The sequence below is a fragment of the Ochotona princeps genome, chromosome 8, assembly GCF_030435755.1.
Source record: "Ochotona princeps isolate mOchPri1 chromosome 8, mOchPri1.hap1, whole genome shotgun sequence".
In the NCBI taxonomy this organism is placed as follows: domain Eukaryota; kingdom Metazoa; phylum Chordata; class Mammalia; order Lagomorpha; family Ochotonidae; genus Ochotona; species Ochotona princeps.
Window position 1 is genome coordinate 35578157 of NC_080839.1, and position 16002 is coordinate 35594158.

Consider the following 16002-nt stretch of genomic DNA (forward strand, 5'->3'; position numbering starts at 1 on the left):
TGGCTGCACAGTGCTTTGGTGCCTTAATAAGACTCAACTTAAAAAAGACTACCTTCTTTTCACAAATTGAAAGAGAAAATCTGTTTGTTTGGACATTTTTTAAGGGAAATGGGTGGAAAGTTCTGAGTTTTCTTGCATTCTTTTTTACTTTAAAATAGTTTTTATCTTTTAACAGCTCTCTACTTTCCATGATCATGACAATCAGATGGATCTTTGGGAGAAACAGGGAGAAAACATTTATATTTGAGACTCCTGAGCTTGAAGGGCCAAACGGGAGCCTACCCACAGACAGATTTTTTTTAGCATGCCATTTTTGTTTTATCAGTAATTATAAGCAAAAATTAAAAGCATCATTTTGCTGTGAGAGAAGTATCTGTGTATTTTTAAAATTTGGTTTTCATTGAGGTATACTTTGCACCTTAAAAGGCTAAATTTTCACCCATAAATTTATCAAGCGTAACAGAACAAGGAATGTTCCTATCACCATGAAAACACTATACAGTCTTTTAGTCAATTTTTTATATCTGGCTCCTTTGAGTCAACATAATGTTTTATAGGTCTGTCTACTTTTTGTATCAGCAGTGTGTGCATAAGTAACATTCTGTTGTGGGGATGAACCAAGAGTTCATTCTGTTTCTGCAGTTAGTTGTCCACATTTCAGCATGTGTAAATCAGGGGGTGTAAGCATACTTGAGCCAGCCCTATCTGTGACCTCATGTACACATTTTTCTCGTGCAAATACCTAAGACTGATATTGGTGCTTCATAAGGAATATGTGTATTTCATTTTACAAAAAATCCTGCCCCCAATTTTTTCAAAATGTTTCCAAAATATCTTACTGCTTTTATCAGCAACTCATGAGCATTCCAGGTGCTCCATATCCTTACTATCTTTTGTTGCACCTATTACATCTTGTTACAAGAGACCTTCCAAGAAATATAGAATTATACACTTTTACCATTTTAACTTGCATCTCTCTAATGACTATTGATACTAGATTGTAACTTTTTTTATTGTTAATTATTTTGCATTATGTGACGTTATATTGGGACTCTTAATTGACTGTGATGATATTCTGCCAGCTCAAACTTCAGACCAGAAAAGGTCTCCCCAAGATACTAGATTGTAACTTACCACTTTTTTATCTTCTTTTATAAATGTTCAAGTTGTCATTTTAATTAAAGTATCTTTTATTGTTCGACTATTTGAGATTCCATAGATTCCGAGTTAAATCCATATATTTATTTTAAAAAGATATTTATTTAGAGATATACCATACTTGTGGCATGTTTTTATATTCTTAATTGTCTCTGTATTCATTGAGACAAAGGTTTTAATTTTGATTTAATTTTAGTAATGTTCAACCTATAATTTTTTCTTTTGACATTATGTTCTTTATTATGTTAAATATCTTTCACCTAATGCAAACTCATTAACATGTTCTCTTATTGACTTTTTGACACTTCATAATTTTATATTTTATGTTTAGAACAATATACCTTATAGTAATTTTTGTATATGCATGAGATAATGGACTGGGTTATATGCATATATCAATATAAATATATACTGGGAGGCAGATGGAAGATAATTCCCAAGCAGTCATATGATGTTGATTAAAATGCCCATGTAAGGGAACAAGAAATCTGACTTAGGTACAGGAAATACATTGCCAATTATTCCTATCTCCAGGAAAGCATAACTGTAGAACTAGTAACATGTTTTAAATTAGCTATTTGAGTTATATTCAAATAAACAAAGGGAACCATGTCAAAAGAACTAAAATAGTAATTCTAAGTAAATAATATCAATAAAGTGATGAAAATTATTTTAGAAGAATTGAGTAAAGATGCACACTTGGTATAGCAGCTAAAAAGCTAGCTAGGACAAGGCATATTATATTATGTCTGGTACAGCCCTACTTCACTCCTAACTAGTGTTTCGGTAATGTGCATACTGTTAAAAATCAGGTGAGGCCTCAAGTAGTTGGGGTCCTGCCCCATGTCGGTTACCTGAATTAAATTCATGTTCTGGCTTTGGCTCAGCCCAGTGCCAGCAGTTATAGGTACTTGGTGATAAACCAATGGTTAGGAGCTCTCGCTCACCCTCTTTCACTATCTCAATGAATTTTCAATAGAAATAGTATATATAAACATATAGACTAGAAAGTCTGATAATACAACAGAAAAACTTACCAGAGATGCTTAACCGGAGATTCGATCAGATAGTCGAAAATTTCAATGAATTTGAAGATAAGTCAATAAGGTCATCTATTCTGAAAAAACACGTGTGGAGAAACATGTTTAGAAAGGAGTCTGTCAATGTGATCTAAAAAGAATGACTATTGGGGCCCGGCGGCGTGGCCTAGCGGCTGAGGTCCTCACCTTGAACGCCCCGGGATCCCATATGGGCGCCGGTTCTAATCCCGGCAGCTCCACTTCCCATCCAGCTCCCTGCTTGTGGCCTGGGAGAGCAGTGGAGGACGGCCCAGTGCATTGGGACACTGCGCCCGCGTGGGAGACCCGGAGGAGGGTCCTGGTCCCGGCATCGGATCGGTGCGTACCGGCCCGTTGCGGCTCACTTGGGGAGTGAAACATCGGATGGAGGATCTTCCTCTCTGTCTCTCCTCTGTGTATATCTGGCTGTAATAAAATGAATAAATCTTTAAAAAAAAAAAAAGACTGACTATTGAAATATTGTTCAGAATACATGTTAGGGCTGTAATGATAGCTCATTTTAAATTATTTTTATCTGGAGCTTGTGTTTTCTTTATTATTTTTAAAGATTTATTTATTTTTATTGCAAAGTCTGATATACAGAGAGGAGGAGAGACAGAGAGGAAGATCTTCTGTCTGATACTCCCCAAGTAACTACAATGGCCGGTTCTGTGCCGATCCGAAGCCAGGAGCCAGGAGCTTCTTTCAGGTCTCCCATGTGGGTGCAGGGTTCCAAAGCTTTGGGCCATTCTTGAATGCTTTCACAGGCTACAAGTAGGGAGCTGGATAGGAAGTGGGGCTGCGGAGATTAGAACCGACACCCATATGGGACTCCAGCGCATTCAAGGTGAGGACTTTAGCCGCTAGGCCACTGTGCCTGGTCCCTCTTTATTTTTTTCTTGAACAATTTCTCTAAGGTTTTGTCAACTTATTTCACTACCTTCAGAGAGCAAAAATTTACCTTTGTGCATTATCTTGATTGTTTACATCCTTTCAACTTCACTGAATTATGATCTTATATTTATTATTCCCTTTATTTTTCTCATTTTAGGTCTCATGTTTCTACTTCATTTCTTTTTTTTAAGATTTGTTTATTTTTATTACAAAGTCAGATATACAGAGAGGATCTTCCGTCCGATGATTCACTCCCCAAGTAACCACAACAGCTGGTGCTGCGCTGATCCAAAGCCAGGAACCTGGAACCTCCTCCAGGTCTCCCACACGGGTGCAGGGTCCCAAAGCTTTGGACCATCCTGGGCTGCTTTTCCAGGTCACAAGCAGGGAGCTGGATGGGAAGTGGAGCTGCCGGGATTAGAACCGGCGCCCATATGGGATCCCGGGGCGTTCAAGGTGAGGACTTTAGCAGCCAGGCCATTCCACTGGGCCCTCTGCTTCATTTCTAAAATGGCAGCTTAGATTGTTAAATTTTAAATCACACTTCTTTTTAAATATAGGCATTTGGAATTCAAAATTTTCTGTTAGCACCTCATTTGCTGTAATCCTCACATTTCAAGTTGCTATATTTTTATTATATCTTAAATTAATTTGTTTCCTAGTGATTTCTTGTATGGATTATTATTTATGTGCATATTTCTTAATTTTGAAATATATATTTCTTAATTTTCAAATATGGCTATTGCTATAGATTTCTTACTACTATTTTTTGCTAATGTAATAGTACCTTCAAAGAACATATTCTGACTGAATTTGATCATTTGATCATTTGATATATGTTTCTCTGTTCCAGAATATGTTCTAGCGTGGTGATTGTATATGTATACCAAAATTGAAAAAAAAGGTATACTCTACTAGTGTAATGTATGGCATTTTTGTCAATTCAGGCCCAGTGTAGTAGGCCAATGACTAAAGTTCTCACTGCGCATGTACTGGGGTCCTCTGTGGGCGCCGGTTCAGGTCCTGGCTGCTCTACTTCCCATCCAGCTCCCTGCATGTGGCCTGGAAAAGCAGTAGAGGACGGCCTAAAGCCTTGGGACCCTGCACCCACACAGGAGAGCCGGAAGAGGCTCCTGACTTCAGATCAGCTCAGCTTTGGCCATTGTGGTCATTTGGGTATATAAGGTCTTTCTCTGTGTCTCCTCCTTTCTGTAAATCTGCCTTTCTAATAAAAATAAATAAATCTGTTTTAAAAAGTCAATTAGACGGGCCCGGCGGCGTGGCCTAGCGGCTAAAGTCCTCACCTTGAAAGCCCCGGGATCCCATATGGGAACCGGTTCTAATCCCGGCGGCTCCACTTTCCATCCAGCTCCCTGCTTGTGGCCTGGAAAAGCAGTTGAGGACGGCCCAATGCTTTGGGACCCTGCACCCGTGTGGGAGACCTGGAAGAGGTTCCAGGTTCCCGGCTTTCGATTGGTGCGCACCAGACTGTTGCGGCTCACTTGGGGAGTGAATCATCGGATGGAAGATCTTCCTCTCTGTCTCTCCTCCTCTCTGTATATCTGGCTGTAATAAAAATGAATAAATCTTTAAAAAGAAAAAAGTCAATTAGACAAAGATGTGTGGCTTAAGTTTTCTACTGATTCTTACTGATTTTCATGTATTGTTGTAGAGATTGCACCAAAATGTTGTTAAAGCTCTAAATATAACTTCATATTTATTATTTTTAGTTCTGTAGGTTTTTGCTTTATGCAGCTTAACATTCTAGGCACCAATGGAATCTACATGATACAACTTCATATCAAATAAAATCCTTCAGTGTGGGCAAATTGCATTCAGTTTCATACAAGTAACATTCAACTGACATTCCCTGAGTCTTGAACTCCAAGTTCATTGAGTGCTTCTTTTTTAACTCCTCCATGGCATGCTTGATCCATTTATTTGAGTTATATAGTCAATGATTGCCTTAGAGTTTACATCACAAATGTTTGTTTAGAAAGTTTTCAGTCAATTTGTGTTATATTAATATAAAATAACAAAGGATCCTTATGAATGGAAGGATGAATTCTTCATCTATGAAAAAGGAAGATTCTTTATGAATCTTTTCCTATCCTTAGTGCTGTCATTGTCTTTTCTTTAACTTTCTGGATTTTTCTTCAAATTCTTATTAGATTTAGGAAAAATTATAAATTATGATTTTTGCATTTTATTCAGATTATCTTCATTGAAAGAGAGCAAGTGGTGGTTTCTTGCAGCTTTCTGTGTTATAATTGTTTGTTGACTAAACTTTCAAAAAGACTTTTCCTAATGCACAAAAATAAACATATACATTCATCAAAAGAAACATCAAGAATGTTTCTAACACTGTTGTTCATAAGTGTTCACCTCTGGAAATCACTCAAATGACCTTTCAAGGCTGTAAGAATGAAACAGAGAATCAACCATGGTAAGTCATTCTACAGAATATTATAAACTAAATTCAGAGAAAGACATCAAAAAAGAGTTTATCCAATCTGATTATTTGCAGATAGCATCCAAAGACAGGCAAAATTCACCTCTACTTTAAAAATGAGTAAAGAATATATTTCAGGAAGTAGGCAGATAGTGATGGGTACTTAGAGGAGGCTGATAACGATCTATTTCTTGCATGTGTCTTACAAAAATTCCATGATGCTACATGCTCATTTATGACCTTGTATGTACTTTGGTATTTGTGTTTTTAAAAAAATTTGGAGGAGAAACTTCTTCCCCCTCCTTAATGACTATTTTTCATTAAGTATTAGACCTGGACTAGGGTACACGGTTTAACCCAGTTCTGCCTGTGACCAGTTGTGTCACCTTTATCATAACACTGAACATTTGTTTCCTTTTTGTAAAATGAGCTCTGAAATTCTACCGTCTCTCTTTCTCTTAAACACTAACAGCCATTACCTGTGCTCATGAATTCATAGTTTTCCTCTCTTGTCAGGCATACAATATAGTAATACTACCCTATTCGACTACCCCTGGCCAATGGACTAGAATGGAAACTGAGTCATTCCTAAAAGAAGCATTGGAGAGTGGGAGAGTTCTAGACTCTGGTTTACACAATCAAATCAGAACTGGTTTGCCCCATCCAGGTAGGGAGGCTGACCAGATTCCTAACACTTCATTTGAGGGGCAAAACAATTTTGGATGTGACAAGCAACTGAAATTTTGTGAGCTACTCTGATTAATACAGGAACTTTACAAATAATCTCATTATAATTTCTTCCCTTATATAGTTGGATGGTAAATTTCTTACAGTCTGTATTTAACCTAGTGTGAAATTTTTATTATACTCTGGTCCCCAAATAGAGGGTGCATAGCAGACTCGTTGACTGAGCAAAGACCGAGGCTGGTATTTACATTTCCGTCACTTCTCAGAATTAGTGATGGATGAACCTGATCTTTTACATTGCCCTGACCTGGGAATGCCACAGTTCACAAGTACCACAAGAAACTTTCCCGCCATGGGAGCATGGAGTGGTTTGAAAACCACCAACATCAGTTAAAATATGCGCATTGCCAAATACGCTTTTTGTTATTTGACTTCCAAGGTCCTATCTTTGTAACTCACATGGCTTTCATATCCTACACATTGATAGTGACCCACATCTAGGGGAAGGAGGTCCAGACAACAGAAAGGCATGTTTTGCTTCCTCCCCTCCCACAACAAAAACAGGAAGGCAGGCTACAAAGGCAAGCCAACTTTTAGTGCTTGAAAAGCAGCGATTCATCTGGTATAAAATATGGTGATCACAACATAAGGGCTTTGTTTCCCATGGGTCTGCTTTGTGTTAGTCTCTCTGGATACACAGATGTGACCACGTCCTCTGACTCCAACCATGTTCTCTCACGTGTTTGCTATCATTTGGGGTTCAGGCAGGGGCAGGCATATTTAAAACCACCGCGTGTTCAGTCTCAACTCTCTTTTCTTTATGTTTTGAACATTTTCCTGAGGCAATCTTGCCCATCATTTGGTTTCAACTTCCATTTATATTTTAAGGATTACAAAACTTGTGAGCCTCACCAATATTTCTCTCTTGTAACAGCAATCCCATCTAGCTAGCTAGATAGCAGTAATACCTGAATGTCCCTTGGGCAACTTCAACTCAATGTGTTCAAAATGCAGGACATCATCTTTTACTTCCGGATTAGCTTTTCCTCAGCAGATCCCACATTAGGACATGTTCTCTGAGTAAGTTTTCTAAAGTTGAATTCAGATCACCAGGCTGGACTTTTGAAAAACAGCCCCAATAAATGAACAGAATTTGTGCTTCAGTGTTTGGCAGTCTGTAATCCCTCAGCCTAGCCTATCCACAGGTTTGCTCTTGTACCTGCTTTAGATCACATTCTTTCAAATTTTGCCTCATTAGAAATGGCTTTCCTAACCACATGGGAAACAACAACAACAACAACGAAAAACCAGCATCCTCTTTGTCTTCCACCTCCTCTTCCTTCATGGCATTTAGCATTCACACAGAGTGTACGTGTATGAGTGTGTTTCTCTGTTTAGATTCATCTCCATCCACCAAAATGTAAGCTTCTTAAGAGCAGGTCTTTGTTTTGTTCACTTCTGTATCTTCGATGCCTAGAAAGTCTTTGTTACACAGTAGGCCCTCAGTTAATATTTATGAATAAATGAATAAAATAATGCAGTATGGGGTGCTACACTGCCGACTCAAATTTCCTTTTCTCTTTTTATTTCCTTTTGCTAAAACGAAGCATTTTATTCATTTTAATTTTATTTTATTTGAAAGGTATACCGATGCATACAGAGAGAGCTCCCAATGTTGGTTCATTCTCCAAATGCCCATAACAGCCAGGCCCGGGCCAAGCTCCTGACTTGGTCTTGGGTATCAGTGACAGGGACCTGACAACTGGAATTCCAGGATGCGTTCCAGGATGTGCACTGACTACTGGGGACTCAAGCCCAGAAACTCCAATAAGGGATGAAGTCTACCCATGTGGTGACTTAGCCATTATGCCAAACACCTACTTCTCTTTTAGCTCATCAAAACTTCCATTTTTTTTCTCCATTACTGTAATCAGGGAAGTTGTGAAAACTGGCTAGAGCCTTTTCACCTTTATTGTTAAAGGAAGCAAGAGAGAAGTCTATTGGGAATAGATTTGGTGGTGCCTACTGCTCCCAGCACACTTGCAGTCGTGTCTTGTCATCTATGCTTTGTATTTAAGCACAAGCATGACTTCCATGAAAATCTTTCTCCTAATCACCTCATATCCAATGTACACTTCAGATTATTTTGTTGAAAAAAATCTCATGGCACAGTTTTTCAGTCATGATTTACATCAATCTATTCCGTTAACTCTTGCTGAAATGATCTCTGGAGATTTTCATCTAGCTAAATTCACAGCTCAAATCTAGGAGAAGACTCCCTTTGCAGCCCTGCTGGCTTCTTCGTGGCACTATTAGCATATGAAATTATTTCATTATGATTTTCTGTTTTCCCCATAAGAATATAAGGGTAATATGACAGAGTTCTTTACAGCTTTGGGTCTTGGGACCTAAAATAGTGCATGACCTTCAACAAAACTGAGCACTTCTTCAGGACCAAAGAGTCAAATTTTGAAGACATGCTAGTAAATAAACTGATAGCAAAATGTATGCTATCATGAGTATTTTTACTTCTCTCCAAATAAACGATTGCAGAACATGAGTTCAAAGCCTTTTCTGACCTGGAGTCTGATGATAAATGTTCAGAGTCAAAAAACATTAAAATCTAGAGCTATGGTATTCAACTCTGAAAACTGCCCAAGGGAGTCAGAGAGCCAGATTCCACATTTATCACAATTTGATAATATCTTGATTCATACAGAGATGTATAAAATTCTAAATGCAGATACTCGGGGAATGTGGAATGGCTCCAAGGGTCATATTAAGCCTTTGATAAATAATTTATATAATTCTTTGACATATAAGACATCAGGTTAATGAGTTGTACTGTCTAATTGAATAAATTGATAATCAGAATATCTAGCTAATTGGGATTGAAGTAATTTTGAGACCATGATCATTTGTTACTTTTCCTAGAGTTGCCTTCCTTATTCTTCTAAATACAAAAACAGAAAATTTGCTTTTAAAATATCTAATTAGGAAATCATAGTGCAATTAAAGATAATACTTTCAAAGTTTGAGAAGTTATCAGGGATCCTGGATGCTGAAAGTCACAGACAATTTGAAGATCATCAACATCTCTGCATTTCAATGTAGCCAATGCCCATGAGTCCAGCAGATGAGGTACAGGTGAACTTCATGAAAAGGGAGGAAAGGAGTGAAGCTCCAAAAAGATAGCATCAGTAGATTTCAACCTGAACACTAAGATGCACTCCATTAGACTATCAATGGTACCTCTAATTCCAGCAAAGGTCCTTGATCTGAAAAAAGGAATGTGATGCAAATAGTACCTGATAATTCCTGATAACTGACAATTATTTTTTTCATAACAGGGACACATAATATCTTTGTACCCATCTACTTTGTTAACATCGCCATCAGGAAGTAATATCCGATGTTTACTTTCTGAATCCCAATTTCTCTTTCTAGAAATTCATCTCTTAACAGCAACCCCCTTCTGAAATTACCCTAAAATATACAATTCTCACAGTAACTATGGCACTTGTGTTTTCTTTTAAAACCACAAACACTATGCATTCCTTATGGCTCCTGGAATTTCTACTGGATTCACTGCAGTATCCTCTTCATTGCATCAAAATAGTAAGAGAAAAGCAGAAATCTTAGAAAACAATCCAGAGAGTCTTTCCTTGTACAAAGAAGGAGGGAGGGCAGGAGAAAGCAAAGGCAGAGGAGCCACTCAGAGGTATGTTCAGAACTAAAAGTGCAACCTTCCGGGACCTATTCCAGGACTGAAACCTCACTTGAATGTCACCTCGTTCTGTTGTTCTTGCATCCCTTCAAACTTAGTAAATATTGGTGTGATCCAGTACACCATCTTTATCATTGTCTTCACAAATTTTCTATTTTGCATTCAAGCTTTTGTTTCATCTCCACGGCTAAAATAACAACAAAAAAAGCCTGTGCACTCTCCCTTCAAACTTTATGCCATGTTCCTGGAATCACAGAATACTCCAATATGTCTTTCACATTCGTTGTTGGATTCCCTGGTCAGTTGTCTTTCATATTCCACTGAAAACTGCTTCTGTGTGTTGGTGTCTAATGGCTACAACCTGCCCACTTCCTCTACCACATCTCAGTGGAGAAAAAAAATAACTTCTGTGGGTTCCCAAGGGTGAATTTTGAACATCTTAGGAAAGGATCATCAAGTTAAAATCCTTCATTTCTGATTTTGGTCTGTTTGATTTGATATATTGGAATGTAGACTCTAGAGATCTGTAACCAATAGATCAAAAGATTTGAAATTATCTCATCAGAGTAAGTCTTACTCTCTTTTCATCACCGCCACTCCTTGCTAAAATTGTGAGGAAGAATTAAATTATCCCTTCTCCATATACCTTTAATACTTTGGGGGCATCTCAGTGTTCTGGGGAGACTTAGTTCGAAAATACATCTACAGGTATGGGGGCTGTTTTTCTGTTTTGGCCATGAGCAATAAAGGAATTAACCTCATTTTTCAAAGAGATGCTCTCATTTGGATTTTTTTTTGAAGTGATGAAGGGAAAAACAGATACGGAAAAACCCTGGCAAAGATTCAGGCATTTCATAAGTGCTTGAGTGCCTAGATCTGAAACTTTTGTCTCATGTAAATTTCTCAATAAATCAAAGAGTTTCATAATATTTATTTTTGGTGAGAATGCCTTAGCACTTTTTAAGAGCAAAAATTTGTGACTGCCTACACTTTTTAAAAATTTTTTTTGGACCAACCCTTGTTCATGTATATTATCCATGTCATTTTTTAATAATGTGAAATAACGGCCTTGAGTGTGAAGTTTTCACAGTATCAAAATTTCAGTTTTCCATTTCTACTCCTCTTTATTTCTATACTTTCTTTTACATGATTGCCCATGAGTTATCATGCTAGTTACTAGCTCTTCTCATCAATTCCTATGCTACCAAAACCAATGATCAAGACTTAGGTGGGCCTGCCAAATAAGGGATTCACTTACACAGCCTCCAATGGTGAAAGGGAAAAATCTTATGCCCCTGACCTATTTTCCTGCCTTGGGAATTTTGCCTGTGCATCTTACATGATTTAGCTTCTCCAGTTTGCCTTATGGTGACTTTCCTCTCTTGACAAAGTGAGCCGAGAACTCTGAACATAAATATTTGACATGTCTATTACATTCAGCTCTTTGTGTTCCAAAGCTATGGTTTGGATGATATTCTGTCCCACAACGGCAGAGGGTCAGAGCACCACTGGAAATAGTTAGAAATTTAATTCAATTATGCTGTTTGGGCTATGGTATTGGAGCCATGCGCTGGATGGTAATTCCCAGGGGAGGGCTGGCTGTAGGAACACAATAGGGCCCATTTGCTTGCTGGGGCTTTCATTCCTCTCAGAGTCATTCCTCTGCACACCTTACTCTATTGCCATCCTCTAGCAATGCCAGATGGCTGAGCCATGGATTCATCCGATATTGCACTGTGAGCCTCCAAAACTGTGTACCATAAATGTGGTCTCTCACGAATCAGTGAAAAATGCTAACAGACCCTCTCCTCCTGTTTGCACAATCTCTAAGCTGTTTCTTTTTGAGGAAACAGAAGTCCTCTGTCCTCAGCTTGACAACCAAGTCCAAGATATCTACAATTCCAATTCTCAGATCATCTGAAGAAGGTTTAATTTTACTGATTATGAAATATTCCACTCACATTTGGTCTTCTCAATAGTTTTAAAAAGTATGTAGAGATGTAAATTTATATGTTGCCCATTTCCTTATATATATGAGAAAAATAGGGCACATCACAAGATTGGATGAGTTCAATTAGACTTGGGAAAATTGTTGTTGATTAAATTTTTCTAAAACATTTCCTTCCATGCTCCTCCTGTGTTTACTTGATGTCATTCTCTCTGGCTTCAGAAGTGGCCACAAGATGATGAGGCTCTGGATCTCCTTGTCTCCACAGACACAATTTCTCAATATAATGCGTATTTTTAAGTTAGCCTCAATACTCTCTACTTCGAAAGTTTCCTTATTTTGAATCTACAACATAAACTTGGCCTTTTGAAATTGTCTCTGAGAAAAAGAATTGAGAAAACCAAAAACCCAATCTTCTCTTGGATTATTTCACACTTTTCTTTTTCCCTCTAAAGTTTGGTCAGACATATTCCTATTGGTCCAGCTCCTCTTCCTCTCTGTGGTTACTAACTACCCCCTTTCCCATACCCAAAGGGTAGGAAAGATTACTGAAGATTGTTAACACAAAATTCAGGCTCAAATGAAGTCACATTTTCGAGATGTAAGTTGAATTTCAAACACTCCAACAAATGGAGAGTGGTGCCCTACTTACTGAGTATAAGAAACAGGTATTCCTTCGTAGGAACACGTCTGGCTGACAACTAATCAGTTAGCTCCCAAGGTTGGTCTTTCTTTCTTGCAGCTTCAAGTCGCATTGTGCATCAATTTTGTTTTGCTTGTTTCTTCATTATCTTTATGACTGAGTTTATTTCAACCTTTCAGAATAGAACAGTGTCCTGATTTAACCCTCCTGACCAGAAAGTTACATGTACCATTTCCAACTTTCAGTAGAAACCTATTTAAAAATAGGATTCAGCGAGGAGAGAGAGGATTGAGTAGGGGATAAGGGAAATCCCAGGGCCTATGGAACTGTATCATAAAACGATGATGATGATAATAATAATAATAAAAAGAAGTAAAATTAAAAATATATATAGGGTACACATGATTGGCCATATTGAGACAGAGGATAATGCAATGATTAGTTCTTAGATATTCCACATGGTAGCTATGGTGCCTTGGGCAGATTTCTGCTTTCTCTATGTCTCAGTTTCTTTATTTATAGAATGGAAAAGTAATACTATTTGTCTCATAGCACTGAAACGGTATGGAGAGCAAGATCACTGCACACAGGTGTAGAAGTAGGAAGGATTTTTTGCTGGACCAGTTTGGTGATGGCAGTTCCTGCCAGATGCCTGCTACACCACCCGCATAGCCACAGTCAGAGGTTTTTAAGCTCCCATTGGCATGCAACAGTCAGAGGTTTTTTTCTCAAACCATCCCATCAGTGTTGGAGCACAATACAAATCATCCAATCAGCTTAGAAGGTGTGCATTACAAACCATCCTGTTAATTCAGATGTCGGACAACACAAAATATTCCATCAACATTAAGTTCATCCCACACCTTAAGCCATTCAGCTAGCATGCATGTTTCCAGAAGCAGATACCTGTGGTTAGCTAAGCTTAAAACTTAGCCAAGGAATCAAAATGCAGACACATCTGCCCACTGTCATGGGGTGCTATGACCCAGATGTGCCCCATCACAAGTCTGTTTTTTAGTATTAAATAATCTAATTCAAATGAAGTACTTAGAAAATGCATTCAGTTTTCTTATGGTTCTTGTTCCTGACACCCTAGAAAATAAAGGAATGTTCTAATACTTTCTGGCCTATCTCCAGTTGTTAGTGTAATATTTTGTTGTATATTAACTAGGTTTACCCAAACTCATTTTCAGGGAAATTATCAAAAAATATGAGCCTATGATCTACCTAAGTATTATTCCTTAATTTTTTAATAATAGTAGATTCAAAAAGTACAGATTGATCATCTGTTATAGATTCTAGGTTCTACGCTAGATGCTAAAAATGTTAAAGCAAAAAAGAAAAGAAACAAAACTCAAATATTCTCATGGCATCAGGAAGAATGGATCATTGAAAACTGGTTAAAAACGTTGATTGCTTGTAGCCCCACAAGGCAACAGTGAATCTCCAGAGGTGAGCTCCTGCCTTCTAAGATCCAGACACCCATACCCTTGTGAAGTCACTCCCAATACTGAGGTTAGATCAGTCCATGGCTCATTTTAACCAGACTGAAGTAAGGCCATGCCATCAGTTTTATGCCACACCTTAAGAAGGTCTGACAAGTCCTCATTTGTGCTTTACGGTGGACTTCGAACTGCCATGTAATTAGTAACCCTAATAGAGTGAGTTGCTAGAAAGATCTTGTGGATACAAAGATGTCTCAAAACTACATGGAGAGACAGCGTGAGAATGAGAGGCACTTTGCTATCTACATCCATTCCATTGAGCTCAGCCTTCCACATAACCCCACCATGCCCTGCACATGGCAGTGAGGCATGCTGGAAGCTCCAGTTCAGGCACAAGCCCAGCTGGCCACAGACCTGGCTCAAAGTCATTGAGCAAAACAGTGACTCAGCTCAACTCAGTTAACCCACAGAGCTGTGACAGGCAGTAAAAGGTTTCTTTTTTTAAGCCACATTGTGTCCGAGTAGTTTGTTTTACATCAAAAGAAGAAATTACCACATGAGGACCCTTTTTCTAATGTTTATGGATGAATAACCTTGGTAAAATTTTGAACCTTCATAAGGCTCTAAATTTGGATAGTAATATTTCTCAGAGCTGTTGTAAGCACCAGATATACAAAAACTCCTGACATTTTGGTGTTAATAAATGGCAATGATCATAACTTGTGAGAGTTTGTTAGTTTTCTGACACACTTCCCGAAGGATTTTTATCTTAAATCATGACCCTGAACAACATTAGTTTTAGCCCCAAGTTGCGATTCATATTTGACCAAAACTACTTCCTCCAGGGATTTATACGAAGTCTAGCCTAAATTTACATGTTTTTTATTTACATATAGAAGTCAAAGGAGAAGTTATAACCTATCTGAAATATTCTTTATTTTAATGAGTTTTTAGCTTTATTTTGTGTAAGCAAAAATATGTATTCAAATGCTATGTCAACATCACGCAATTAAAATTGTTGTTAAACATGGCATCACAAAGTTCTCACTCTCGCCTTTGATTTAATGCTTCCTGAGAGGCTTTGGAATACTTGTAACATAAATGCTGCAAAACATAGGATATTTGGAGTATGACAAATCTCATTTATTTACGCTGTCATCACTCACCCTGGTATATAATACCTGTTCCGTACATACTGAAATATTACAGATGTTTTCAAAATACTATTGGGTTATGGAGAGAATTCCTGTTTCCCATCTGGTTAGTTTCAGTTTAAATCGTCATTCACAGAGAGAGAGAGAGAGAGAGAGAGAGAGAGAGAGAGTGTGTGTGTGTGTGTGTGTTGGGGTAGGGGGAGGTGAAAGAGAAAGGAAGAGAGAGAGAAAGAGAGAGAAAACACTTCTTGTGTATTTCTTGCTTCTGGCCCCCCCATGCCCCACAACATCCAGCCACAGAGAAGTCGAAAAGCATTCCTGGCATTCTGTGAGGCATCTAGGATTAAAGAATAAGGAGGCAAAAGATAAAACTAGTCATAGCTATTCATTAGTTTTTGGGTACATCAGATAATTTGTGCAATGGCTCCAGGGCTTTAATTGAATCACTTTTCCCACCTTGTCTTAATTTTAATTATGCAGCAATCATTTTTACCAACCTGTGCAAAGGAACCATATGAAAATGTGACATATGACAATATACATTTACCTAAGCTCCAGAACTACAGTGACCTACAGGCAATTAGCTACTGCCTCTAGCATTGAAACGGCCAATTAAAGAGTTAACGAAATGCCCTCCAAATCACCTACGTGTTCAGGTTTTTGGACTGCCAGGAACATTGCACTTCAACTGATATAATTTTTGACTGACTGATTTAGTAAGTCTACATCTGCTAAAATTCCAGACTCATGCCTGTAAAGCTGAGGAGTCAGGTTTTATGAGGTGCTTTTACTGTTACTAAAGACGATCCCACCTTAGCCCAAGACAATCTCGCAGC

The 16002-nt window shown here is 38.1% G+C and overlaps 1 long non-coding RNA gene across 1 annotated transcript in view; it reads right to left on the reverse strand.

The window, feature by feature from the left end:
- Positions 1–16002, reverse strand: part of LOC131480926 (uncharacterized) — a 463849-nt gene that overhangs the window by 88918 nt on the left and 358929 nt on the right. The window contains exon 3 of the long non-coding RNA XR_009245891.1: positions 2196–2275. This is a non-coding gene — a long non-coding RNA (uncharacterized LOC131480926). The remainder of the gene's footprint in view (positions 1–2195; positions 2276–16002) is intronic.